The sequence below is a fragment of the Urocitellus parryii genome, chromosome 9, assembly GCF_045843805.1.
Source record: "Urocitellus parryii isolate mUroPar1 chromosome 9, mUroPar1.hap1, whole genome shotgun sequence".
In the NCBI taxonomy this organism is placed as follows: Eukaryota; Metazoa; Chordata; class Mammalia; order Rodentia; family Sciuridae; genus Urocitellus; species Urocitellus parryii.
In genome coordinates, this window is record NC_135539.1 from 107,018,337 (window position 1) to 107,044,691 (window position 26,355).

Consider the following 26,355-nt stretch of genomic DNA (forward strand, 5'->3'; position numbering starts at 1 on the left):
TCCAGATAGCTGATCTTTTTAGAATATTGTTTTTAGTTATGAGGTTACACTGATTAATTTGTGTGTGTGTGTGTGTGTGTGTTTGCTGGGGATTGAACCCAGGGCCTTGTGTATCCAAGGCAAAGACTCTCCAACTGAGCTGTATCCCCAGCCCACTGATCAAATTTTGCTAGTAAAAAACTTTCCCAAACTTTTAAAAATCCATTAAGCATTAAGAAACTATGAATCATGCATATAACACACCTGTTTTTTATTAGAAGTTTTTAAGGTTAAAAAAAAATTGTAATTTAAGTACATCAAGATGTTGCTGAGTCATCCGAAAACTAAACTGATCAGCATATATTTATGTTAAACACAGTTTACATATGTTTTAAATTGGGATATAATTCACATGATAAAATTCACTTTTAAAATTCAATGCTTTTTAGTATATTATAAGCATCCACCATCACCATCTAATTCCAGATCATCACCCTCAAAAGAAATTTCAAACCTGTTGGCTGTCATTCTCCATTCCTTCTTCTTTCAGCCTCTGGCAACCACTTATCTATATTGAGTTTTATAGTTTCCTTATTCTGGATACTTCATGTAAATGGAATCATACACTATATGATCTTTTGTTCCTGATTTCTTTCATGTAATATAATGTTTTCAGTGTTCATCCACATTATAACATGTCAGTTTTTCATCCCTTTGTATGGCTGAATAATATTCCCTTGTAGGTGTAGACTACATTTTGTTCATGCATTCATTAGTTGATAAATATTTGGGTTGTTTTTACATTTTGGCTATTATAAATAATGTCACTATGAACATTCATGTACAAGTTTTTGTATTGACATATGTTTTCAATTTTCTTGGACCCAGGAGTCAAATTGCTGGGTCATGTGGTAATGCTATGTTTAACTTTTGAGCAACTGCCAAACTATTTTCCATAACAGCTGCACTATTGTATATTCTCAGCAGCAGTGTAGAAGGGTTCCAATTTCTCTACATCTTCACTAATACCAGTTATTTTCTGCCTTTTTTTTTTTTTAATTCTAACCATCCAAGAGAATGTGAGGTAGTATCTCATTGTGGTTTATTTATTTATTTATTTTTTTAAAGAGAGAGAGAGAGAATTTTATTTATATTTTAGTTCTCGGCGGACACAACATCTTTGTTGGTATGTGGTGCTGAGGATCGAACCCGGGCCGCACGCATGCCAGGCGAGCGCGCTACCGCTTGAGCCACATCCCAGCCCCTCATTGTGGTTTAGATTTACATTTCCTTAATGATTAATGATCTTTTCATATATTTCTTGGCCATTTGTATATCTTCTTTGAAAAAAATGTCTTTTTAAATTCTTTGCCTATTTTTAAATTGGGCTTTTAGGCTTTTTATTGTTGAGTTAGCCTATGATTTGGATGTTGTTTGTCCCTTTAAAAGTTCATATGTTAGGAGCTTGGTCCCAGGGTTGCTACTGTCTGGCTGGGCACAAAATCACCAGCCACTCACAGCCTTGTAGATTCAAACAGCAATTCTTTATTCCCAAACTCACACCGGCACTCTACACACGTTCTGGGGAAATTCACATTCTGTGGCAAAATTCACATATTCCACCAGGCTTTGAATCCCAAATACTTTCTGAATCCCATGAGAGCTCAATGGGAACTCAAGGAGCGGGTGTGCCTGAGGCAGCAGGATACGCCCTATTCCCAGCAGGGTACACCTTAAACCTGGAACCACCCTAAACCCAAGGAGCTGGGATACTCCCTAATCCCAGCAGGATACACCCTAAACCTGGATCCGCCCTGGTCCTTGAGCAGGGTCACCTTACTCAAGCATACATGCAATGTCACTGCAAATGACCTGGGTCCAAAGGCAAGCCCATTCATTCCTACTTGGCAATGGCCCTCAGCACAGGGTGGTAGTATTAGAAGGTACTATGCACATCTTTTTAAGAGGTGGGTCCTGGGATCAATTGGGGAAATGCCCTCAAAAGGGATTAGCATATTTCTTATGGGACTCTGGTTGTTCTCTCAATAGGATTGTATAAAAAACCTGAGCTGGTCCTATACAATCTCTTGATTTCCCATTTAGTGAAATGATTACTTGGTCTCGCCATTGCAATATACCATAAGGTGATGCAGCTAAGGTGACAAGACCCTTACCTGAGCCTACCAGTACCATGCTGTTTGGACTTTCAGCCTCCAAAACTCAATATAACAAACCTCTTTTCTTTACAAAGTTAGCCTGTTTCAGGTATTTTTTATAGTAATGCAAAACTGATACAGGTTTTAAGAGTTCTTTATAAATTCTGGATACTAGACCCTATTTTTTTCCTTGTTTGCTTATGCATTTAGTGTCATAAACCATTGCCTAATCCAAGGTCGTAAACACTTATACCTATGTATTCTGTTAGAGTTGAACTTTTACATTTATTTCTGCAGTCCATTTCAAGTTGATTTTTCTATATTGAATGAGGAAAGGGTTCAAACCTTATTCTTTTATATTAGATATCTAATTGTCCTAGCACCATTTGTTGAAAAGACTGTTTTTCCCTATTGAATGATCTTGGTATCCTTGTCAAAATTAGATGTGCATTTATTTCTGAACTCTGAATTGTTTCATTGATCTGTAGTTCTTTTTCTTATGCCAGTACCACATTCTCTTGATTACTGTAGCTTTGTAGTAAGTTTTGAATGCTAAGTATATTGTTATATTTAATTCTTTAAAAATCCATAATCTTTTTGTTATGTATTATAACTTTAATAATGAGGCTAGTTCACTACTCAGAAATCCTAATTAAAAACCATTTGGATTTAAAAGTGTTTACTGAGAACAGTGTTTTTCAGAATTAATATACATAATTGGATTGGATGATCTTTTTATGTCCATATAGAGAAAATATTTACTAGTTATGTTTCACTAGGAGTTGGTTTAGAAATATTGTTAATACTCTCTCTTGTTCTCAAAAACAAAACAGGACATCAATTATAGAAGTATTTTGTATAATTGATCAATCAAAAATGTATTCACTACGTACTGCTAGTTAGCAAACTTGTTGTTCTATAAAATACTGGGATAGAGAGTGTAAGGGTCCGGCGAAGCGTTGGAGAAGGAGACCACCAAGAGACCACTCACGCAATTGGCAGAAGGGGATTTATTGATTCAGCATGCTGAAGCTCCGTGCCCACTCAGGAAAGGAGAGCAGCCCAGAGCCCGGGGCAGGGGTTGAGCAGTGCTTAAGTACACTTTTTGGGGAGGGCGGGGACTTTATACACATCATAGTCTCCTTTAACAAATCACCATACACCGCGGGAAAATCAAACAATAATTCTTAGACTTGATTAGTACATTCATTGGCGGGAACAGGCTGGGCAGGGGTGATTGGTCACTTCTAAGCGGGGTACACATTCAAACTGATTGGTTTGGGCCTTGAATGCCTACGTGCCGGGCTACACAGGGTCCTAAGTTATTAAACAACCAAATGGCCAGTAGGGCATTGTCTTAACTGCCTCAGGAATTTAACCCAGGCTTTGCAGTTAAGAAGCAGGTTTACAATGCCTGGTCCTTTACATTTTAACTCAGGCTTTGCAGCTTAGAAACTTTACCCTTTCAAGAGTATGATTTAGATAAATTTCTACCAAAAGGATATTTTGGCATAGTTTTCATTTTGACGGATGGTTTTGGGAATAGCTGTGTTTCACATGAATTCTGTGTTCAAAAGGTATCCTTACAACATTTTCTGAAAAACAGATGAATATGCACATTTTCACCTAATGTGATGGTTCTATTTTTTAGTTTTTAATAGAGTTCCCTTCAGAGAACAGTTAACAGAGAATAAATTTATTTTGTAAAATAAGGGATAGATACCTGGATAAGGAGCAAGGATGTCAATTGTAGTAATTGTTGTAAGCTATTTTATGAATAGGATAGTTATTAGTTTTTGTGTATGAGAGACTGAATTAGACAACTTTTTTGTAGTTATAGATGGACAGCATACCTTTGTTCAATTTGATTCATTTTTATATGGTGCTAAGGATCGAACCCAGTACCTCACACATGCTAAGCAAGCGCTCTGCCACTGAGCTACAGACCCAGCCCTGGGTAACCTTTTTGAAGCTTAAATAATCACTTTAAGTTGTCTTAAGCCCCCAGATGCTTGAATATAGATGTATTCTCTGTATTCAAATAATACACACTGCCAATAATAGATGTTGCTAAATAAGTATGATATTAGGAATAGCATAATATATTGGAAAAAAAAAAAAACACTGTCTTTTGAGTTAGTATGAGTTTGGATCTTGCCACCCCAATGCTAGTTGTGTTACTTTGACCTAGTTGCTCAGTTTCTCTTATCTTTATTTTCATCTTCTGTAAAAATAGATTATGATATTTATTTCTTGTGAAGCTTGACTATAAAATGAATAGCAAGGTGTTTGGCCCTCTATAAATGATAAATTTTATTATTATTGTTATTAGTAGGAAAACAACTATGCTAACCTTTTGGGTAAAGGCCTGTCTAAGTCAATATAGTTTTAAAATATATTTGAGAATACTCAAATATACTAATAGTATAGTTTAATAGAGTTCTTCTTTTAAATCAATCAATAAAGTAACGTAAACTGTAGTCTAAAATATTAACTAATTAAACTGTATGTTTATAAATTCTGAAATAGAAGGTACTTAAACTTTAAGTACTTTAAACTAATTAATTCAGTTATTTATTCTAAGATAAGTTACTTAGAGGCCTACTTTGTGCCAGTCGTGTTGGTAGCTTAGGAGTACAGTGGCAACAAAACAGCATAACACTCTTTCTCTCTCTCTCTCTCTCTCTTTTTTTTTAATACTGGGGATTGAACCCAGGGGCACTTAACCATTGAGTCACATCACCAGCAGTTTTTAATTTTATTTAGAGACAGGGTCTCCCCAAGTTACTTAGGGCCTTGCTGTGTTGCTGAGGTTGGCTTTGAACTTGTAATCCTCCCAAGCCACTAGGATTATAGGCATGTGCCAGCGCACCCACCTAACAGTATAACCCTTATTCTTAATGAGTTTTACCTATTGGTGTGGGGGACAGACAGCAGGAGTCATATAATAACCATGTAATCACTACTGTGGAGGACTCTTTGGAAAACAAGTTGAGGGGGGCTGTCAGAATGAAACAGGAGACTTAATGTGGAGACTTGTGGTATCAGGGAAAATGGGTTCCTTGAGAAAGTGACATTGAGACTGAGACCCCAGGAATAAGTAGGAGTGAAACCAGGAGGAGCAGGGATAACATGTGCAAGGGTAGAAAAGAGTTTATTGTCTTTGAGGACAAAGGGAATGTCAGGTTGGCAGCAGCTTGGAGTGAGTAAGGGGAGAGGATCAGGGTTCATTTGGGAAGCTGGTGAGGCTACATCTTCTGAGGCTTTATGGTGCATTTAAAGGATTTTGAAGTTTATCTTAGGAGAAAACTGGAAGGATTTTAAGTAAGAGAATGATGAAATCCAATTCTTATCTATAATTGTATACTCTGCTTACTTTTTAGAATGGATTAGAATGAAGTGAATCAGGTATCTTTGGAGGCTGCAGGTTGCAGCTCTGAAAGATTCTTGTGTGGGTGAAGGTAATAGGTGATTGGTTAATGGTGATGGCCATGGAGATGGAAGAAAGTAAACTAATTGGGAAGTTTATAGGAGGGAAAATTGTCAGGACTTGCTGAGGATGCAGTAAAGGTACAGGTGACAGACATGCCCCTGAGACTTCTGGTGGGTGCTGCTCGGCGGGATGGGGAAGCCTAGAGAAGGAGCAACAAGAGGAAAGATGTTTTAAAATTTAGTATGGTAAATGAGAAACATCCAAGTGGAGCTATGAAATAGACATTTGTGTGTACTGTGGAACTTAGAAGGGAAACTGAGCTAGAAAGAGAAATTGGGGAATTTTCAATGGCATTTAAAGTTGTGAAGATGGGTTGGATCACCTAGGGAGATGGTTAAGTACTGAGTGATGAGAGACCTAGAAGCAATCCCTAGAGAACCCAGCATTCAGAGGTTGGAGAGGTAGAGGGCACAGACTTGGGAGGAGCAGCTGGATAAATAGTAGGATTAATGCCTGCCTCCATAGTGCAGTACCCCAGAAGTCAACAGCATTTCCAGGTATGAACGCTCGGGGGAGGTGGGGGAGAGCTGCTGAATGCTGCTGCAAGTTTCTGTTTTGTAAGATGAGAACTAATATCTCTTTTATTGTTTTTGGCAAGAACAGCTTCATTGAGGTGGTAAAATTGGAAACCAGATCCAGATGAGTGAATGGGAAGGGACAAAATGGAAATAAGCAAATATGACTTTCCAGAAGCTTGGCTGTCACAGAATAGAGGATTATGGTGGCAAGAAGAATTTAGGGTCAAGGCAGGTCTCTTTCAAAATTTTTATTTTTAAGAAGTAAAAGTCTAGATCTTGATCCACTCAGGGTTGTATCTGATGGAACAAGGGTCATTTACGTACACAGCTAATGTATTTTGGAAACTATTCTTGGTGAGAATTGAATGAATGAATGCCTACCAGCACTGAGTGAAACCACTTAAATGTTGTCTATAGTGTCAAAGACAGCAGAGAGGTCCACAGCCTCCATGATCTAATCCTAACCAGAATTCTTTATTTAGTAATAAGACTGCCTTCCTACAACTCCTCTGCATTTTCTTATTGATATTCTTCCTCTTCTTAAAATCTGTTCTACCATTTCTTTAAAAGTTTCTACCTGCTTGTCTAACGCAAGACACTCTTTCCCTCTAGTTTCTGCTGTCTCCTTTCTGAAACTCTGGATCTCCTCCCTAATTGTGGTTCCAAAACATTAGGCTTTCCTGGAGTTCTCAGAGTTATCCCCTGGGCTCAGAAGTCCATATGCCTCTCAGGTACCATCTGTGGATGAAAAAGAAGTGTGTCTTGAAATATGTGCTAATATTTTCCTAATATATATGTGTATGGTTTCTGTTTTGACTAACATCTTTTGAAGTCATTATAGACTTTAGTAGCTTTTTGTTATGGATATTTTCACTTGGTGCTAGAAGAACTATTACATAAAGGTCAGCCACATTTTTTTTGGACCTTAAAAAAATGTTGTTATTTTAAAAGGTTAGAAATCACTTCTCTACAATATAAAACATTCACATTTGGAGTTCTGCTTCTTGTTCTTTACCTTTGCATTTCTTGTCTCTTGGCAATTGCTTAAGGGCAGTGATTGTTCCTTCTTTTACCTTACAGTAAAGGTTGGCAAACTACAACCCTTGGGCTAAATCCATCTCACTTCCTGTTTTGTAAGTCCCCTCCAGCTAAGGTTTTTACAGCTGAACTTTTGCAATCAATCTGACAAACAAAAACAGTAACTTTAAACTCCAATTAAGCAAACTGTTCTCTCTCCTAACAGGGAATTCCATTCTTCTCATTAGTAGATCTATATTACAAAGATCAGTTATTGTCTTTTATATTTTGAGTTTTGTCAATAAAAATCTTGTAGAAACATGTTAGAAAATGTTATATAAATACCTACCTAATATCTTCAGTGTTCTGTTTTGTTTGTGTATCTTAAATTTTTTACTGACCATCATTACCATCTTTTAGGAAACGTTTGCCAACTCCTGCTGTATAGTAGTAATTCTCAGATTTATCTGCATATTTGAATTTTCTAGGGAGCATTATATAAGTGTAAATATATACATGGATTCCACTACCCTGAAGATTCTGATTCAGTACAGCAGGAGTAGAGCCTAGGAATCCACATTTTTAGCAAGGTATTGAGTTGTTTAGGAATTACTGCCTTTTAATATATTATGAGGTTTTAATCCCAAGAAATAATGAAATGAATATTAAATTATGTCAGAGGATATCTTCAACATTTACTAGCTATGGGACCTTATCCCAGGAACTACTTTTTCTGCATGTTTTAAAAAATTCTAGTTTCCTAGCTAGGCACAGTGGTACACTGCTGTAATTCTAGCTACTTGGAAGATTGAGGCAGGAGGATCTCAATTTCAAGGCTAGTCCTGGCAATTTAAGAGAGAACCTGACTCAAAATAAAAAGAACTGGGTGTATAACTCAATGGTAGAGTTCTCTTGTGTTCAATTCCTAGTACTACTACTACTACTAATAATAATAAATTAATTTTAGTTCCTTATTAATGGATAATTTTTCTTTACTTTCCAAAGTAGTAGTTCTTTTATCTTTTGGGGTTCACAAGAATATATTTCAGAATCTGATGAAAAGTTATGCTACCCTCTCCCCCCAAAAAAATGTGTTCCTGTGACTGTCATAACAAATTACTACAGAAGTGCTTAGAGCAACAGATATTTATTTTCTCAGAGTTCCAGAGGCAAAAAGTTCTAATCAAGATGTCCCCAGAAGTTCTGTGGGAGATCCCTTGCCTCTTCCAGCTTCTAGGCTATGTTCCCGGGTTGTGACTGCATCACTCAGTCTGTGCTTCCAGGGTCTCATTGCCATTTCCTCCTCTGGGTATATTTCTTATAAGGACAAGTGTACTTGGATTTAAGGTCTATCTGGATAATCCAAGATAAGCTCTTACTCTTGAGATCCTTAACTTAATCACTTTTTTTTTTTTAATCATATAGGGTAGCATTCACAGGTTCCAGGGATTTGGATTTCCATGGACATCTGGGGGAATTCTTTGGCTTTCCATAGTACCTTTGCATATGCTGACAATTTTACAAACAGCTTTAAGAGGTCATAACTCTCTGAAATCCCTTTGTAGACCCATCGACTCTAGATTTGGACTCCTTGTTTGGTGAGAAGCTTACACTTACCGTGTTTTCTAATTAATGTAATTTCTGTTCTCTTCTGTTTCTTAATTCCTCATCTTACTAATACCAGGTTTGAAATTATTTTTTTTCTTCTGGCCTTAGATTCTTAAATTTTTAGTTTACTCTTTAAATTAATTTCTTTGATTCTTTTAGGAACCATTTATCTTCTGGTAAGACTTATTTTTAAAAGAAAAGCCATTTTCCTTCATCCTGCAGACTAGAGAGTAACTTTTTTATGTAGATGATAGATAAGTAGTAGTGCTTCCAGTGAGAAGAGAAACTTACCAATATTGGAAGGGTAGCATAACTTTTATTTATACATGGCTTCTTATTTAATACTGAAAACAATACTGAGAAGTAGGTATCATTAACCCTCTTATATAATGAGCAAGTGCAGACTGATAGAAATTAAGTAACTTGCTCTGTGTAGGTGTTAGAATAGCAAGGTTCAGAGCTGGTCTCTGAAGTTCTTCTACTCTGAAGCCCATCATACCATGAGAACATAACACATTTCACTTTTCGTTGAATGATTACTAATCCCATTAGATAGAGGCAATCTTCACTTTGGTTTCAGGGGTCAACAGACCTGGGTTTTAGTTAGATTTCTGTGCTCACTTAGAGTATTACCTTACATCAGTGTCTTATTTGATCCTTAGCTACTTGGTTTTGTATGTCTTTTAGGGCTGTTGTAGAAATTGAGAGAATATGAATGAAAACCCTTTATTAAGATATAGTACAATTAATTACTTTCTCGTTTTATCATATCCTTAGTACTTTCTTCTTTTCATTCCTAAATTTCAAATTTTGGAGATGTGGTGAAGCCTCAAACCAGAGGCTTTTTAAACCCCAACTGTGAATTTCTTTTGCTTAAGATCTCTTGGGTGTTTGGCTGGTTGGTGTGAATGCTTATATTCTGCTTTCTGCTCTTTAATGTTAATGGGCTTCCCCAACTTTGTTGTGTAGCTCAGTTTTAGTTAACATATTTGTGAAATCTTTGTGAAAGTTCTTTTTCCTGGGCCAGTTTTTAACTCCTCATTACTCTTCTTTGTCCTGGGTTTTTTTTGGTATTGTGCTCTCTGGAGACTAGTTCCCTTTTGTCTTCTCATTCTCCCCTAATGTCTTCACACCCTCATTCATGTATAGTCTGTTATTAAAGGCTAATATCCCATCTTTCTTGCTTCACCTCACTAACACTACCTCCTTCCACCTTTGTGAAAGACATTCTTATCTTAAAAAATAAATAGCCCCTGTAGCAAACCACCACTTTCCTCATTTCTACCTCCTTTTATCCTTTTGTTCTATTGTCAGTCCCTTTATTACCTGGTTTTCTGTTATCTCAATAGTGTCTTATGGAATTCTGGTGCTCTAATAGGCTTGCTCCCCAAGCTACTTCTTCAGACTTATCTTTTAGTAGTCTTTCCCTTTATTTTTCCTGTTACAGAGTAGAATATTTCTCCTACCAAGAACATTCCCTTTGTTTTGGATTCCATTCCTTCCTGCTTGCTCAGGAACCTTCTTCCATTGTTAATTTGCTCTTCTTTAACTTTCACAAAAGTTTTCACATTTTCAATTATAATTATGTTAAAGAGATATTTTCTGAGAAATGTGTCTTTAAGTGATTTTGTCTTTGTGTAAACATCACAAAGTATATTTATACAAACCTAAATTATACACCTAGGGTATATGAATTAGCCACCCTCATCTATTTAGTCCATCATTGACTGAAACTTCATTATATAACACATAAATGTTTTCTTAAAGATGGGAGTATATGGTGGTCTTGGTCTACATTCCCAAATAACAAATATCAGTGAGAGACTGGAGCTGAAGAGTAATTGCCCTCCTTGGATGGGACATGTGCTATCTATTTAAACAGTCTCAGTTTTCTGATGTCATGTAGGAAGCCTACTTTGCTCATTGACACCTGTGTGGTAACAGAAAAAGAATTTTATATTCTTGGCCTTTGTTTCATTATCTGACATCTAAAAGTTATTCCATACCCCTGGACTTGTATTTACACATACAACCTTATTTCCTCTTCTCACCAACTCTCTGTTCCAGAAGGTTTTCACTCAGGCAGGTTCCCCATGTTTCAGCTCACAAGGATTTCTTCTTTTCCTAGTCCTCCATATTTTCATATTCTCCACCTTGTCTTTTATTTCCAGTAAGTGAGCAGATTCCTTGAGGGCAGGGATCATATTTCCTTATTTAAAAGTTGGCTTAAGTTTTATATGATAGGAAATGTACCTTTAAAAAACTAAAATCATAAAGTTCAGTGAGATGCTGGCATGATGATGAGCACATGAGAACTGAAAATGACAGGGAGCAGCAGATTCACAATTCCAGGCTCATGCCTACTCCAGGGCATGCATCTGTTGACTGGAAAGGCAGACAAAATTGCATGTACTATTCAAAATGCTTCTCTTTGTCTTTTTTCTTCTTTCTTTCCACCGTCTCCCTTTCTTCACGGTCTACTTTTTCTTTTTGCTAAGCACATATAGTTGATTTTTAATAATTACTTCATGATAGAATTCCAGTATACTTCTCTATCTCCCACAATGGTGGAACCCTGTGTCTATATGAAAAGAATTAACCTAGTTGAATGAATGAGTACATCAATAAATGCTTTGGGGGATAGTGAGCAGGAGGTGGTGCAAATTAATTATACTTACCATCTGTGTGTTTTTCTTTGCAACTATTCAGTCAGGCAAGGAGCAGCCATAGAGTTCTGTTCCTTGATTTACAATATCTGTGGTGAAAATTTCTCTAAATTCCTTTTTAACTCTAAATTTCTTTTTTCTTTTTTTGGGGGGGGAGGGTACTGGGATTTGAACTCAGGGGCACTCAACCACTAAGCCATATCCCCAGCCCTATTTTGCATTTTATTTAGAGACGGGGTCTCACTGAATTGTGTAGCACCTCACTTTCTGCTGAGGCTGGCTTTGAACTCGCAATCTTCCTGCCTCAGCCTCCCAAGCCACTGGGATTACAGGTGTGTGCCACTGTGCCCAGCCTCTAAATTTCTTGAAGATACCCCTACAATATATCATAGTCTGATTCTAAAGCTTTTTAGAGGTCCAGTAACAAAGCAGAGAATCTGCATGGTACATTTATTTCCTGATAATTTGCTATAAATTTTTGCCTTCAGAAGTTAGAATTTCCCTTTTTTTTTAGTTCCTCAATATTACTTAATTATGTTACTTAAAGTTCTTCCAGTGGAATAAAATTAAAATACATTTGATTTAAATCCTAATCTCTGAATTAAGTATAGTGTTATATAAGTCAACTCAAAGATAAAGGAGCTTTTAAAAGACTGGGAAAACCAACCCTTTAAGCAAGTTGAGGATTTTGCAGCAGGTACTGTTATTGAGATATACTATAGAAATAGACCCAAGTAGCTACCCCAGCTTTCAGTGGCTTAACAAAGTAAATTTGAACTAGATTACTTTGGGGGAGAGGTTGTTAAGCAGTTAATATAAGACAAGAAACATTTAAGAAACAAAAAGGGTATAGTCTATTTAGTAATGTCTTCCATCAATTACTTTGATTTGAAGGAAAGAATATTTACTCTCTGGCTCTAGAGGAAGTTTGCTGACCCCTGCTCTAGGGTAAATATGAAGGAGTGGGTTTACTGGGTTATTTGGTGTCTTTTTACCTTTATGAGAAACTGCCAGACTCTTCCATAGTGACTACACTATTTCACACTGTCTCAGTAATTTTCTAATTTCTTTTTGCCCTTGCTAGTCCTTGGTATTATCAGTAGTTTTAAATTTTAGTTATTTTAATAAGTGAATAAAGATAGTTCATTGTGGTTTTGAATTTCATTTCCCTGGTAGCTAAGTATCTTTCTTAATGGTTGTTTGCAGTCCATATGCTGTATCCTCCTTGGTGAAATGTCTATTTCAAAGTCTTTTGTCCATTTCTTAATTGATTGGGCTCTTTAATACTAAGTTTTGAGTATTCTTTATATATATTCTGAATACAAATTCTTTGTAGAATATTTGATTGCATATATTTTCTCCCATTTTGTTCCCTGAACACAATGTCTTTTCCTAAACAAAATGATACATTTTGGAAAAGTTTAGTTTTTAAATTTTATTTCCTTTTATGGGTTGTGTTTATTTGTATGTATGTAATATCTAAGAACCCCAGGCCATGGAGACTGTTTTCTTCTAGAAGTCTTATACTTCTATGTTTTTCATAGATCCATTTTGAATTAATTGTTATTGAAAGTATGAGGTTGGGTAGAGGTTCACAGTTTTGCAACACTATGTTGTAAAGAGTGTTCTTTCTCCATCCAACTGATTTTGTATTTTTGTCAAAAATAATTTAGACATATTTGTGTGGTCTATTTCGGACTTTCATTTCTGTTTTGTTGATTTATATGTGTGTCTCTTTACCAATACTATACTATCTTCATTTTTGTAGCTTTTATAGGAAATTTTTAAATCAGTATGATCCTTCCAACTCTGTTTTTTTTTTCAAAATTATTTTGGCTATTATAGTTTGTTGGTCTTTTTTAGATGTCACTTATCTGCAAAAATTCTTATTGGAGGTGGATTGGAGTTATATTTATGGATCAAATTATGGGTCAGTAAACACTGTGGCTGTGTTGAGTCTTTTGGTGCATGAATATGGTACGTCCCTTCATTTGAACTCTCTTGATTTCTTTCATTAGGATTTTGGTAGTTTTCAGCATATAGATCCTGTATATGTGTTTTAGATTTATAGCTAAGTATTTCATTTGGGGGATGCTAGTATAAAGAAAAATTATTGATATTTATGTGTTAACCTTGTATCCTGCAACTTTGCTAAACTTCCTTATTAGTATTAGTAATTTTCTGTAGATCATTTGAGATATTCTACATAGGTAATCATTTCATTTGCAAATAAGAATTTTATTCCTTACTTTACAACTTCCATGTCTTTTATTTCTTATTACATGTTTTTGGACTGGCTAGAACTTCTGGTACACTGTAAAATATGAGTGGTGAGAATGGTCATCCTTGCCTTGTTTTCACTTTAAGGGAGAAAGTATTCTAAACACGTCTAAATATTATGTTAGCTATAGGTCTTATGAAGAAACACTTTATCACACTGAGCAAATTCCCTTCTGCTCCTAGTTTGCAGAGAGTTTTTATCATGAGTGGATTTGGAATTTGTTAAATGCTTTTTCTTTATCAATTTATGTGATCATGCAGGTTTTCTTCTTTAGGTGGTTAATGTGGTAGATTACATTGATTATTGACTGTTAAACCAATTTTATATTCCTGCAGTAAACCTACCTTGGTCATGGTGTATTTTGTTAGATTCCATTTACTAATGTTGTGTTAAGGATATTTGTCTCTTCTTGATGAGTATTGATATGTAGTTTTTCTTTTTTCTTTTCTTTTTTTTTTTTTTGTTGTTGTGGTGTTTGATAACATCAATTCTGTCATTTCTATTCTTTTCAAATGCTTGGTGGAATATTCTAGTGAAACCATATGGGCTAGTCAAATTGTTTTTTTTAAGAAGTTTTTAGACTGTAAAATCAGTTTATTTTATAGAAATGAACTTTTTGGATTGTCTATTTCATCTTGAATGTGTGTTGGTAGTTGATAATTTTCAAGGAATTGGTCCTTTCACCTAAAGCTGTCAAATTTTATAAAATTGTTCTTCAATATTTCCTTGTTTGTGCTTGAATGTCCTTGGTGTCTGTAGCACTGTCTTTTCTTTTATTGTGACAGTAGTAATTTATGTATTTTTCTTTTTTATGAGTTTTTGTTGTAAATTATTTTATAAGTTGTGTTGACCTTTTCAAAGAGTCACTTTTGATTTTATTGGTTTTTCTTTTTTTCCATATAATTTATTTCATTGATTTGTGTTTTTGCTTTTAATTCTTTGTGTTCTTTAGTATTTTATCATCATCTAAAAAAAATATGAATTTATTCACTGGCTCAGAAAACATGTTTAAAATCCTTAATTTTTCTAAATTGTGTGTTTCAGCCAACTTTCTTAGGGGGGGTATCCAGGATTGAACTCAGGGGTATGTCACATCCCCAGCCCTATTTTGTATTTTATTAAGAAACAGAATCTTGCTCAGCTGCTTAGCGTCTCGTTTTGCTGAGGCTGGTTTTGAACTTGGTAATGTTCCTGCCTGAGCCTCTGGACCCACTGGGATTACAGGCAATCGGACCTGTGCCCGGTTGAGATGCTTTTTAGTGTATAGTCTTTGTTACCACAATCACGATATAAAATAATTCTGTTACCTATCAAAGTAAACCTTTGGGGCTGGGGATATAGCTATGTTGGTAGAGTGCTTGCCTTGCATGCATATGTTCAATCCCCAGCATCATAAATAAATAAATAGCCAAGCTTTATTTATTTGTTTCTTGGTTTCTTACCATTTGTGGGAAAGGACATTTTTTTTTTACTTTTTTTTTTAAGAGAGAGAATTTTAATATTTATTTTTTAGTTTTCAGCAGACACAACATCTTTGTTTGTATGTGGTGCTGAGGATCGAACCCGGGCCGCACGCATGCCTGGCGAGCGTGCCACCACCTGAGCCACTTCTCCAGCCCATGGAAAGGACATTTTTAATCTCTGTTTTAAGAAAGTCACATGGACGTTTTTAGAGCAGAAATATCAATAGTTCTTTGCTTTTTATACTTATTTGTCTAACGCTTTACTGTGATCAATAATCTGTACTCAGCATTAGAGAATTAACTAATCCGTAGTACTTACATGTAATACATTATTATACAGCCATTAAAAATCATGTTGTGGAAGAATATTAAATGACACCTGTTTTTAAAATATATGTTTAAAACATTATGTTAAGATTCATTCCTTTTTTTTGTTTAAAAATTACTTTATATACAGAAAAATCACTGAAAGATATATTACAAAATTTTATTAGTGTTTTCCTATCCCTGGTTAGTGCTATTTTGGGTAATTTTCTTCTTCATATTTTTCTGATTTTCTACAGTGAACATATATTATTTTAATATTTAGGATGCCATACCTTTTCAGAAAAAATAAGCTCCCATCTTCTTTTAGATAATATTTTAAAAGTTGATTTTCTAGTTTGTATTTGAACTTTATTGTAATTTGGGTATATAAATAGGTGGAAATTTTCTTTATTATAAGTATATAAACGTGCTACATCATGGATGATCCATTATGATATATAGTGATTCAGACATAAAAGGAACAACATTGAATGATTCCACTCATGAACTATTTAGAATAGGGAAATTCATAGAGATATAAAGTAGATTAGAGGAGCCCAAGGGATGTGGGAAGGGGAAAGGAAGAATTACTGCTTAATGGGTATAGTTTCTCTTTGGGATGATGGAAAGTTTTGGAAATAGTGATAGTGGTCATAGAACATTGTGAACATAATTAATGCCACTAAACCACATACATAAAAATGAAAGGATAAATATTATGCTATATGTTGGGATTATAATAAAATATTTTAAAAATTAGAAAAAGATGATTCTTTAGCAATAAAAAAGAATTATGAAGATAATATACTTGGATAAATCTCAAAAGCAAAGTGTTAACTGAAAGAATACAGATAAAAGGATAGTTAGAGGAAAAGAAGGATATGATTCAGGAAAATACTTCTACGAGGGGTCTGTGAGGGAGATAATTAAATACAAAGGGCCATGAAGACATTCTGTGGGATGATGAAAATGTGAATTTTGTTTGTGGTGATAGTTGTATGAGTAATTACATTTGTCAAAATTCATTAGCTTTATACTTTTTAAAAGATAGTTTTTATTCAACATAATCTATGCCACAATAAACCAAAATTTTAAAAATAATAAATATATAAACTTTACTATTTGTAACTGACCCATTTATAAAATGGTGTTTACTTTGACATTCCTGCACAGAGTTTCCCCTAGATTTAATAATTTTGGTTTTAACTTTGCTTACTTTTCTATGAGATGTTCACTGATTCACTCCCAAACTCTTACCAGTTTTAGATCTCCCTGCCAAGTCAATTCAGGTGTTACTCTGTTTCATCTTTTTTGGAAACTCTTTCTGGGAAACTTATCACTTCCTCCAACTTGACTGATCTTCCTTTAAGCCTAGAAGAGGATAACAACCTGATTTCTTCCTTCCCTATCATCTAGGAAATTTTTTTTTTCTGGATTGTTACCAATTTCTTGTTTCTTATGTCTTTCTTGGTTTATGCTCTCATTTTAGTGAAAAATATCATCCAGTATTTTCTTAGAACAAAAGGATAGTTTTTGAAAATATTGCACAGTTGAAAATATTTTGCTATTCTCATGCCTGTTGATAGTTTGGCTTGAGAACTCTAGGTTAGAAATAGTTTTTCTTCCAGATTTTGAAGATGAAACTCTATAGTCTTTATAGTCTTTTTTTCCTATAATTACTAAGAAATTAAAAAATCAGTCTGATCATTAGCTTTTGTAAATGGCCACTTTTTCCTTCCTGAGAGTTTGTAGGATCCTTCTTTTATATTTTGAAATTTCATGGGGATACTGTGATGATTACTGGATATCCCATGTCAATCTGGAAATCTGTTCTCAGATGTTATCTTAATTCATTTTCTGCTGCTGTAATAGAATACCGCAGAGTAGGTAATTTAAAAACACTAGAAGTTGATTTGGCTTATGGCTGTGGAAACTGGGAAGTCTAAGACCATGACACTGGCATTTGGCGAAGGCTTTCATGCAGCATCATTCAGTGGCAGAAGGTAGGAGAGTAAGAACAAGGCAGCTAGAAAGGGGCTAAACTCAACTTTTGTTGTAACAACTCATTCTCAGGATAATTAACCCAATCTTTTTAGGCTCTGACTCCCAACACCATAGAACTAGGGATAAAGTTTTCAGCACTTGAACCCTGGGAGTACATGTTCAAATCATAGCAAATGTTCTTACGTTTTCCCCCTGACTCCTTTTATTTTTTTTCTCCCAAGAGGCAGTGTCTCACTATGCTGTCCTCAAAGTCCTGGGCCCTAGTGTCTTGCCTCATCCTCCCAAGTGGCTGGGACTATGGTTGTGTGCTACCATGATTGCTGGAGCAAAAGCTCTTTAACTATTATTTTTTTAAAATTTCTTTTTTCTGAATCTCCTATTATTTGAATGTTTAAATTGCTGTTTTTCATTTTTCATTTTTTTTTTACATACTGTTTGGAAGATTTTTCCAAATTTATTTCTCCATCCTTTTATGGAGACGTATTTTTGCTATCAATTTAATTTCCAAGAGTTTTTTTTTTAAAGCACATTGTTCATGTTTCATGGTTGTCACATCATCATCATCTCATCTCTTGCTTTGAGGTAGGTTTTTTTTTTTTTTTTTTGAGAGGTCAATAGTACTGGGCATTAAGTGCCTAGGGCTTTGAGCATGCTCAGCTATTACTCTTACCACTGAGCCACAACCCTAGCCCCAAAATGTACATATCAATACTGGTCTCTTCCAAGTTTTCATTTTCTTGGGTTATTTCTGCTTCCCCCAGCTGCTGCTGCTGCTGCTGCTGCTTCTTCTTCTTTCTTTCAAATTAAAGTTTATTGTTGTTTTTGTATGTATCTGATAATGTATGACTCTATAGGGGAGGAAAACCTTTTTCTCTGCCCTCTTGGATTTATAAGTGACAAACAAAAAGCAGATTGACATTAAAAAAAGGTATATGGGGCTGGGGCTGTGGCTCAAGTGGTAGCGCGCTCGCCTGGTATGCGTGCAGCCCGGGTTTGATCCTCATCACCACATACAAACAAAGATGTTGTGTCCGCTGATGATTAAAGAATAAAAATATTAAAGTTCTCTCTCTCTCTCTCTCCCCCTCTCACTCTCTCTTTAAAAAAAAAGGTATATGAATTTTATGTGATATTAATATTTTTTTATGGGATAGAGTTTCACTGAAAAGAAGTGAAAAATCCAAAGAAGTAGACTCAGGGTCTTGTATACCATTTTAACAGAGGGTAATAAATTGTGGAGAAATGACTAGATAAGAAAAGGGGCTTGGGCTTCTAAGAGCAGCAATTTGTAGGAAAGTGACTGGGAAATATATGGAGGAAACAAATGGAAGGTAACGGTTATTGTTGGTGCAGTCTCATCTCCATGTCAGTTCCCCGTTTCTGGTGATAAGAATGATTACTTCTTCCTGCGACTGGCACCTTTTTTGGGGGGGGGGAGGGAATTTGGCAAAAAGAGAAAGAAAGAGAGCCCTTCCCACATCTGATGTTTCTTGGTCACCTTCAGTTCCAAATAATCATTATGACAAAGTGACATTTTGGAGTGGCATGTTATGATTCCCCTCAACTATCCATCCAAACAGAGTAAGGCACTAAAAAATAGACTGATAGCCTTCCACTGGCTGAGACTGGTTGACATTGAGCATGACTTGGTTGAAACATTTCATTGGGGAACCCCAGATGTTAATATTTGTAGGTCTTTCTTCTTGAACTAGTCATATTTGCAAGAGAAGACTTCCAGATTTTTGGCTGTCATATCTTAGGAGCTGAGTAGGTGAGGGGTGGGGATAAGAGAAAGAGATCTTTGTTTGTAATAAGCACATGTTTACTTAAGTCTCATGTTGATAGAATGATTTTTATTTGCTATTTAGCCTCACTCTAATTTTACCTCTAGCTTATATTGACTCGATTAATTTTGATCACTTTAAGTTAGTGGTTCTCAAATGGGATGGGAATGGAGGCAGGATTTTTGAAATTGTCTCTTGGGTTGAAGTAGACACTACTGGTCAGGAATGCTAAAAATTTGGTGATGCTAAAAGTTTGACAATGCTAATGATTATAGGAGGAAGAATTGCTTCACTCAGAGTGTTAATAGTTCCCCTTTTGAAAACAGTGTAAGTCTAATATAAAGCAAATCTCTAGTACAAATCTAATTATCCAATATATTTTTAAAAATATTTCTTTTAGTTGTTGATGGACCTTTATTTTATTCATTTATTCATATATAGTGCTGAGAATCAAACTCAGTGCCTCTCACATGCTAGTCAAGTGCACTACTACTGAGCTACAACCGCAGCCTCCAATATATTTTTAAAATTTTCCTTTTTCTTTTAATTTATGCTTGCCAGAGATGTTTCTGATTTTAAAGGTATTTGAAATTAGAATTATGAAGATTTCTTTTAAATGATGACCAGAATAGAATAAGAAGACTAGTTAGAAGGTCATTACAGAGGTACAGGCAAGAGTTATTGTGGCTTAGACTAGAGTGGTAATAGTAAAGAAGGAGAGATACAGAGTATACAGAATGTGGGGGTAGATTTAGAGATGTTTTAAATGTGAAAGATTAAGGGAGTAATCAAAGGTGGTCTTAAGTCTTCTTTTGAGATGAATGACCGAACAAGTAATTTGCTAACATGGAGAATATTAAGGAAAAGAGCCAGTTCTACATTAAGCATGTAAATTTAAGATGCCTGCCATCTGGGCCCAATGATGTTGATTTTTCTAAGATACCCATTGCCCCTTTAGACTTTGTTATTATTTAACTGTCATTCAAAAAACACTTCTTTGGGAGTTTCCTCTCTCCCCCTCCTATTACTGCCACCTGCCAACACTATTTGTTGAGTACTTTGGGAGTTGGCCTGCCACTCCACTCCCTGGCATATTCATGTACGAATTTAGATGCTGCCTGGGCAGTTTATCCAAGTTCCTATCCATATGGTTCTTTGACCCACTGCATGACAACAGTGACAGTGTGAGATAGTGGCTTGAATCCTAGTTCTCCTACTTCCTGAGAATAACTTTGAAAACAGTGCTTAATCTTTTGTGTCTCATTTTCCTCATTTATAAATTGGGGATACTGCTATCTATACATTTGGGATTTCACCAAGATTAAATAAGAAAATAATTATTACAAATTATAAACACTTAGCATATAGTAAGCATTCCAGAAATGTCCACTTAAAATTAGAATTATTTATTAGGTATCTATTTAATAATATATGCAGCTATTATTAGAGTAGTTAAGCAACTCCTCCAAAAGCTACACCTTAAGACTTGACCCCAAAATTTTAGCCTTATAAATTTTAGGTAATAAAAAAATAAATTATTTTAGGTACTAAAAAAAAAAAAAGGAACACTTACCATGATTTCCTAGTTTATTCAGTATACTTGTTTTTAAAGGCGGGCGGGGGTGGGGAGCGGGGGCTTACCAATGCTTTAATCACAGTGGTTCTTAGAGGAATACATCAGATTCCCCAACCAGGCTTTTTAAGACGTCTGAGCTTTCCTTCTGGAAGTTTGAATAGAATGTTGTGGAGATCAGGGTGGCATCAAGCATCTCTATTATAATTGCCCTCAGTTCCTTCCCTTTGTTCTTAATCACATTCTTATTTGATTTTGTTTCCTTACCATTCTGCCCTCTATTAATCAGTATTCTATGCTGTTTTCTCACAGCCACCCTTAGTTAACTTACTTTCTCAGTGTCTGCCTGCCTGCCTGTCTGTCTCTCTCCCCTTCTCCCCCTTTCCCTCTTCCCTCCTTTCCTATTTATTCTGATAACCTCTGACCTTGGGTAAATACAGTTCAGTCTGCCTCTGATTTGGGCTGCTGAACACTATGGTACTTGAGCTGTGTGAAATTCATTCTTGGGATATTTTGGCTCTTAATATCTTTACTATTTATGTGAGAATGTCTGACCTTACATGACACAGAAGGCATATGGCTCATTTAGTTAATAGTAATTCCAAAAGGGACTTTACTGTCATGTAATCCAATTATCCATGATTTGTATGGTATTGTCAATTATATCTCATTTTCATGGCATGTTTGAGTGGTACTAATGATATTAACAATGTTTCATAAATGAGAAAACTAAAGTCCAGAATGGCAGAATAGTTTGTGACATCAGTTGGTGGGTAATTCTTTTTGAGCTCTGGAAAGGAAAGTTGTTATGGTTATATATTAAGTAACCTTTCTTCTCCCTATTAATTCTGTTTTGTGGGTCAATATAATGACCTTGGCATTGATGTTTTTAAGGAGTTTTTGTGTTTGTCTTCTTTCTGAGATGTGAATTGTCTTAATTGTAATCTATAATTTGGGGTAGAAATGAATTAATACATATGTTATCATGTCTGAGTGTGTATGTGTATGTGTGCATGTGTGTAGTAGTACTAGTAGTAGGTAATAATCTTCAGTTTTGTTCTTTAATAAGAATTTTAAAAATTCATTACAACTATAAGACTTTTCTTTTAGTTTTTATTTAGTTGCCCTTTGTTCCCTTTGAAAATAGTCAACCTGACCCAATATTTTTTTTGAGAATATATTTCATAGAAGAGTGTGGTAGAATATTTTTGTTCTTCTAAGCAAGTGCAGTTTAAGAGCTGGCAGGTGTTCATAGCTTCTCTTCTTTAATATGTGAATAATCCTTTCATTGGCTAAGATATTAGCTTTATGTTTTGTTCACTGATCCTAAAATACCAGATACCAGAATATAATCTGAGAATCAGAACTACTTCATATATACAATAGTTTTTTCTCTTTGAGCATTTTTAATCTTGATTTAAGTATGTTATGCTCTAAAAGAATACCACATATATTAGAAATTAAACTTGTCAAATAAAGTTTTATAAAATTCAACATGACTTTATGCTTGGTTAGGATAATTTCTTAATAAAATGTTGATCTAGCCACCTTCACTTTTTTGATTTTGTATAGTGTATGAGTCTTGGTAAATTGACATTTAGTCTGAAAGTAAGGCTTGACTAAGTTCTAGTTGAAAGATAAAATATGTTGGATCAACTCTTACTATTATACTTTGAAAGTATTTAAAAATGAACAGTGAGGACCATTTACATACATAATATAAGAAATCTATTAAAGTATTCTAAATGTTCAAAGTTGCTGGGCAAGGTGGCACATAACTGTAATCCCAGCAGCCCTGGAGGTTGAGGCAGGAGAATTGCAAGTTCAAAGTCAGACTCAGCAACTTAGTGAGGCCCTAAACAATGTGGTAAGACCCTTTCTCAAAATAAAAAAACTAAAAAGGGATGGGGATGTGGCTTAGTGGTTAAATGCTCTTGGGTCCAATTTTCTGGTTACCCCCCCCCCCCAAAAAAAAAAGTATAATGCCATTCTTTGTCTATTCTTGATAAGGAAAAAAGTCTATAATTTGGGGAGAGATAGAATGGAAAGGGGTGATAGAGATTGGGGAAGGTTGGGGGTATTAATTTCTTTTTCTTTTTTTTTTTTTGTGGTGCTGGGAATTGAACCCAGGGCCTTGAGCATGCAAGGCAAACACTCTACCAACTGAGCTAAATCCCCAGCCCTATTAATTTCTTAAGACTGCCATTATAAAGTACCAAAAACTTGGTAGCACACAAGAAGAGAAAATTTATTCTTCACAGTTCTGTAGGCTGGAAGTATGAAATTAAGATGTCAGCAGGGTATGTTCTCTCTGAAGGATCCAGGGAAGATCTTTCCTTGCCTCTTCCTAGTTTTCCGATGATTGCCCACTCTTCTTGGTGTCACTTGACTTATAGTTGTACCACTCCAAATTCTGCCTGTCTTCACACTGCTTTCTCCCTTATAAGACTAGCCTTTCTTTTTTTCTTTTTAAAAAATTGCTATTCACTTTAGAAAACACTTGTAATGTTCTTATTTTATAGCCACAACACCTGATTATGACTTACTGAGTGAATAATTAGTGAAATACAGTGTGTGTGTATCTGTCTGTGTCTGTCTCTGTTGAAGGGTTGTCAACAGACCATGATATGAGGAGTTTTTCATTTAGTAAATATGTTCTCCCTCCTTTTTAAAAGCAAAGTTGGTGGTGTCCTTCACACTATTGTACATTTTGCTTTTATTATATTATTCCATATTAGAACATAAATACTATGTTTGCATAGTAGTCCATTGCATGGATTTTATTTTAGCTAGTCTACCTTTAAAATTTTTCTAATTGTGGTAAAATATATATAAAATAAACCTTAACCATTTTTTAAGAGTATACGTCTTTATTAAGTGTATTCATATTATTGTTTTCAAATCTGAAACTCTGTACAATTGGCCCTCTGTATCTGTGGTTTCCACATTTGTGGATTCAACCAACCGTTTGTCAAACATGTTTGAAAAACAATTGCATGTGTACTGAACATGTAGACTTTTTTCTTGTAATTATTCCCTAAATAATTTAGTCTAACAACTGTTTATATAGCATTCACATTGCATCAGGTATTATAAGTAATCTAGAAATAATTTAAGAGTACGTAGGTAGGTTATATGCAGATACTGTGAAACTTTTTTTTTTTTTTGGTCGTGCTGAGGATTGAACCCAGGCACTATGCATGCTAGGCAAGCACTCTACCAACTGAGTCATATCCCTAGCCATCTGTGTCACTTTTTATAAGGGATTTGAACACATATTTTGGTGTCCTTATGGGCTCTTGGAACCTATCTACTGCAGATAAGGAGGAATGAATGTACTCATTAAACAACAATTTTCCCTCCCCCAGCCCCTGGAAACCATTATTCTACTTTCTGTTTCTGTGAATTTAAGTTGGTTTCCCTTTTTAGTTATTTTCATCTTTGCTTTTGCAAATAATGCTGCAGTAAATAGCTTTGCATACGTGTCATTTTGCATATAAATGAGCATATCTGTAGAATGAATTTCTAAAAGAGTAGAACTGCTGGGTAAAAAGATTTGTGCATTGTTAATTTTGAAAATGTGCCAAATTGACACTACAAAATGAAAGTGTACCAATTTCTACTTCCCACAGCAATGTATCAGCAGTTTAAATATGTTTCAGTGAAGTTAGCTTGTCATCTGAACCAAATTGGGAACTTGGGAAAGGAAGTGCCCTGAAGAATTAGTGCTGTCACTGTCACAGTTTTCAAGAAGCTGGGCTCTTCAACAGTGTTTCTACCTTTATTCCAAAGGAACATTTGGCATCATCCATTCACATCATTTCCAAGCTGTATTCACTTAAAAATCTTAAAAGCATTTTTCATAGATCCTATAAGCTATTTGGATATGAGTAATAACATCTAATAGAATTATTACAATGCCTTATTTTGCAGGTAGTTACCACAACTTAATGTATGTTCAGCTATGCTGAAAATTTTCTTAGGACAGAATTTTAAGATTTTTAATGTGAATAACTAAATGGATTTCAGTAGAAAGAAAAAATTAGCAGAACCTTTCTCAAATGAACTCTTATAAAAAGCTCCACTATATTATGGGGAGCTATAGTATATTGGGGTGACAGGGGTGAGTGGGGAAGGAGGTTGGAATGTGGGGAAGGTGCTCCCCACAGGGCTCCCATCCCTATTTCATCCAGAAATATTCCACATAGGAGACTCAACTTCTCTCCTAATAGAGGTGAGAGAGATGAGGATAAGATAAAAGTAAATGCTAATGTATAATCAGCTTCTGGTGATTCATGTCAGGCATTTGAGGAACCCTAGAAGCTTCTTTGTTAAGATTGTCATGTTTGAAAGCTGAAGCTCTATTTCATTTTTCCTATGAAGTAAATTTACTGTAAAGTAAGGCGTAACTCCAGAGAAAGCACTCTCTTCCTTAGAATACATATACAGGTTTTGGTACAGTGACTGTTCATCTGGAGATTTTATGTAAATTTAACTTATTTATTTATTTTTTGTTTTCTTACTGTAAAGTGGAAATTCATAGTTTTACATTGTTCGAAATTTTTTACACATATAATGGGATTTGCAGGGTCTGAGAACCACCTCCTAATGATGATTCATTCCCAGACTTTTTTCAGTGCATTGAATTAACACAAATTTTATTCCTTCTTTAAAAAGACAAAATGTGCAGTATCTACTTTTTTGCAGTGTGCCTATTCAAGTTCAGGGTCTGAGGGTATAGCTCAGAGGTAGAGCACTTTCCTACCCTGCTTGAAGCTCTGAGTTCAGTCCCCAGCATCGCATAAAAATAAAACAACTTGGGCTGGGGATGTGGCTCAAGCGGTATCGCGCTCACCTGGCATGCGCATGGCACTGGGTTCGATCCTCAGCACCACATAAAAAAATAAAATAAAAATAAAGATGTTGTGTCCACTGAAAACTAAAATAAATATTTAAAAATTCTCTCTCTCTCTCTCTCTCTCTCTCTTAAAAAAAATAAAAAATAAGTAAAACAACTCTAGTTCATTTCCTCCTCAGATACTCTCACAACACTGATTGCTTTTGACAGTATTGTGAAGTTTTTCCCCCCATTCATCAAGCAAGCAGTTCTGCAGCAGACACCAGCTGGGAATCCTTTAATCCAAGTCAGTTCAAATACCGCCTACCTGGAGATAGCATCAGATCCCACAGATTGAGGACTCGGTCCCTAAAACCGCCCACCTCCTCCAATTTTAAATTCCAGTTACAAGTCTCAGGTTGTTTTACTAATTGACAGCTGTAAATCAGGGTTCCCGGACCCCTCTTCCAGTGTTTGATTAATTTGCTAAAATAAATTCAGAGAAACATGTACCAGTTTATTATAAAGGCTAGTTCGAAAGACATGAAGTGCATAGGGCAAGGTATGAGGAAAGAAGCACAGTTTCCATGCTCTCAAGAGAGTGCTGTCCTCTGTGAGCCTCCATGTGTTCAGCTCTCTGAACCCTGTCCTTGTGGGTTTTTGTGGAGAC

The 26,355-nt window shown here is 35.4% G+C and overlaps 1 protein-coding gene across 3 annotated transcripts in view; it reads left to right on the plus strand.

The window, feature by feature from the left end:
• Lpgat1 (lysophosphatidylglycerol acyltransferase 1) overlaps positions 1-26,355 on the plus strand; it is a 72,152-nt gene that overhangs the window by 11,528 nt on the left and 34,269 nt on the right. The window lies entirely within an intron of this gene.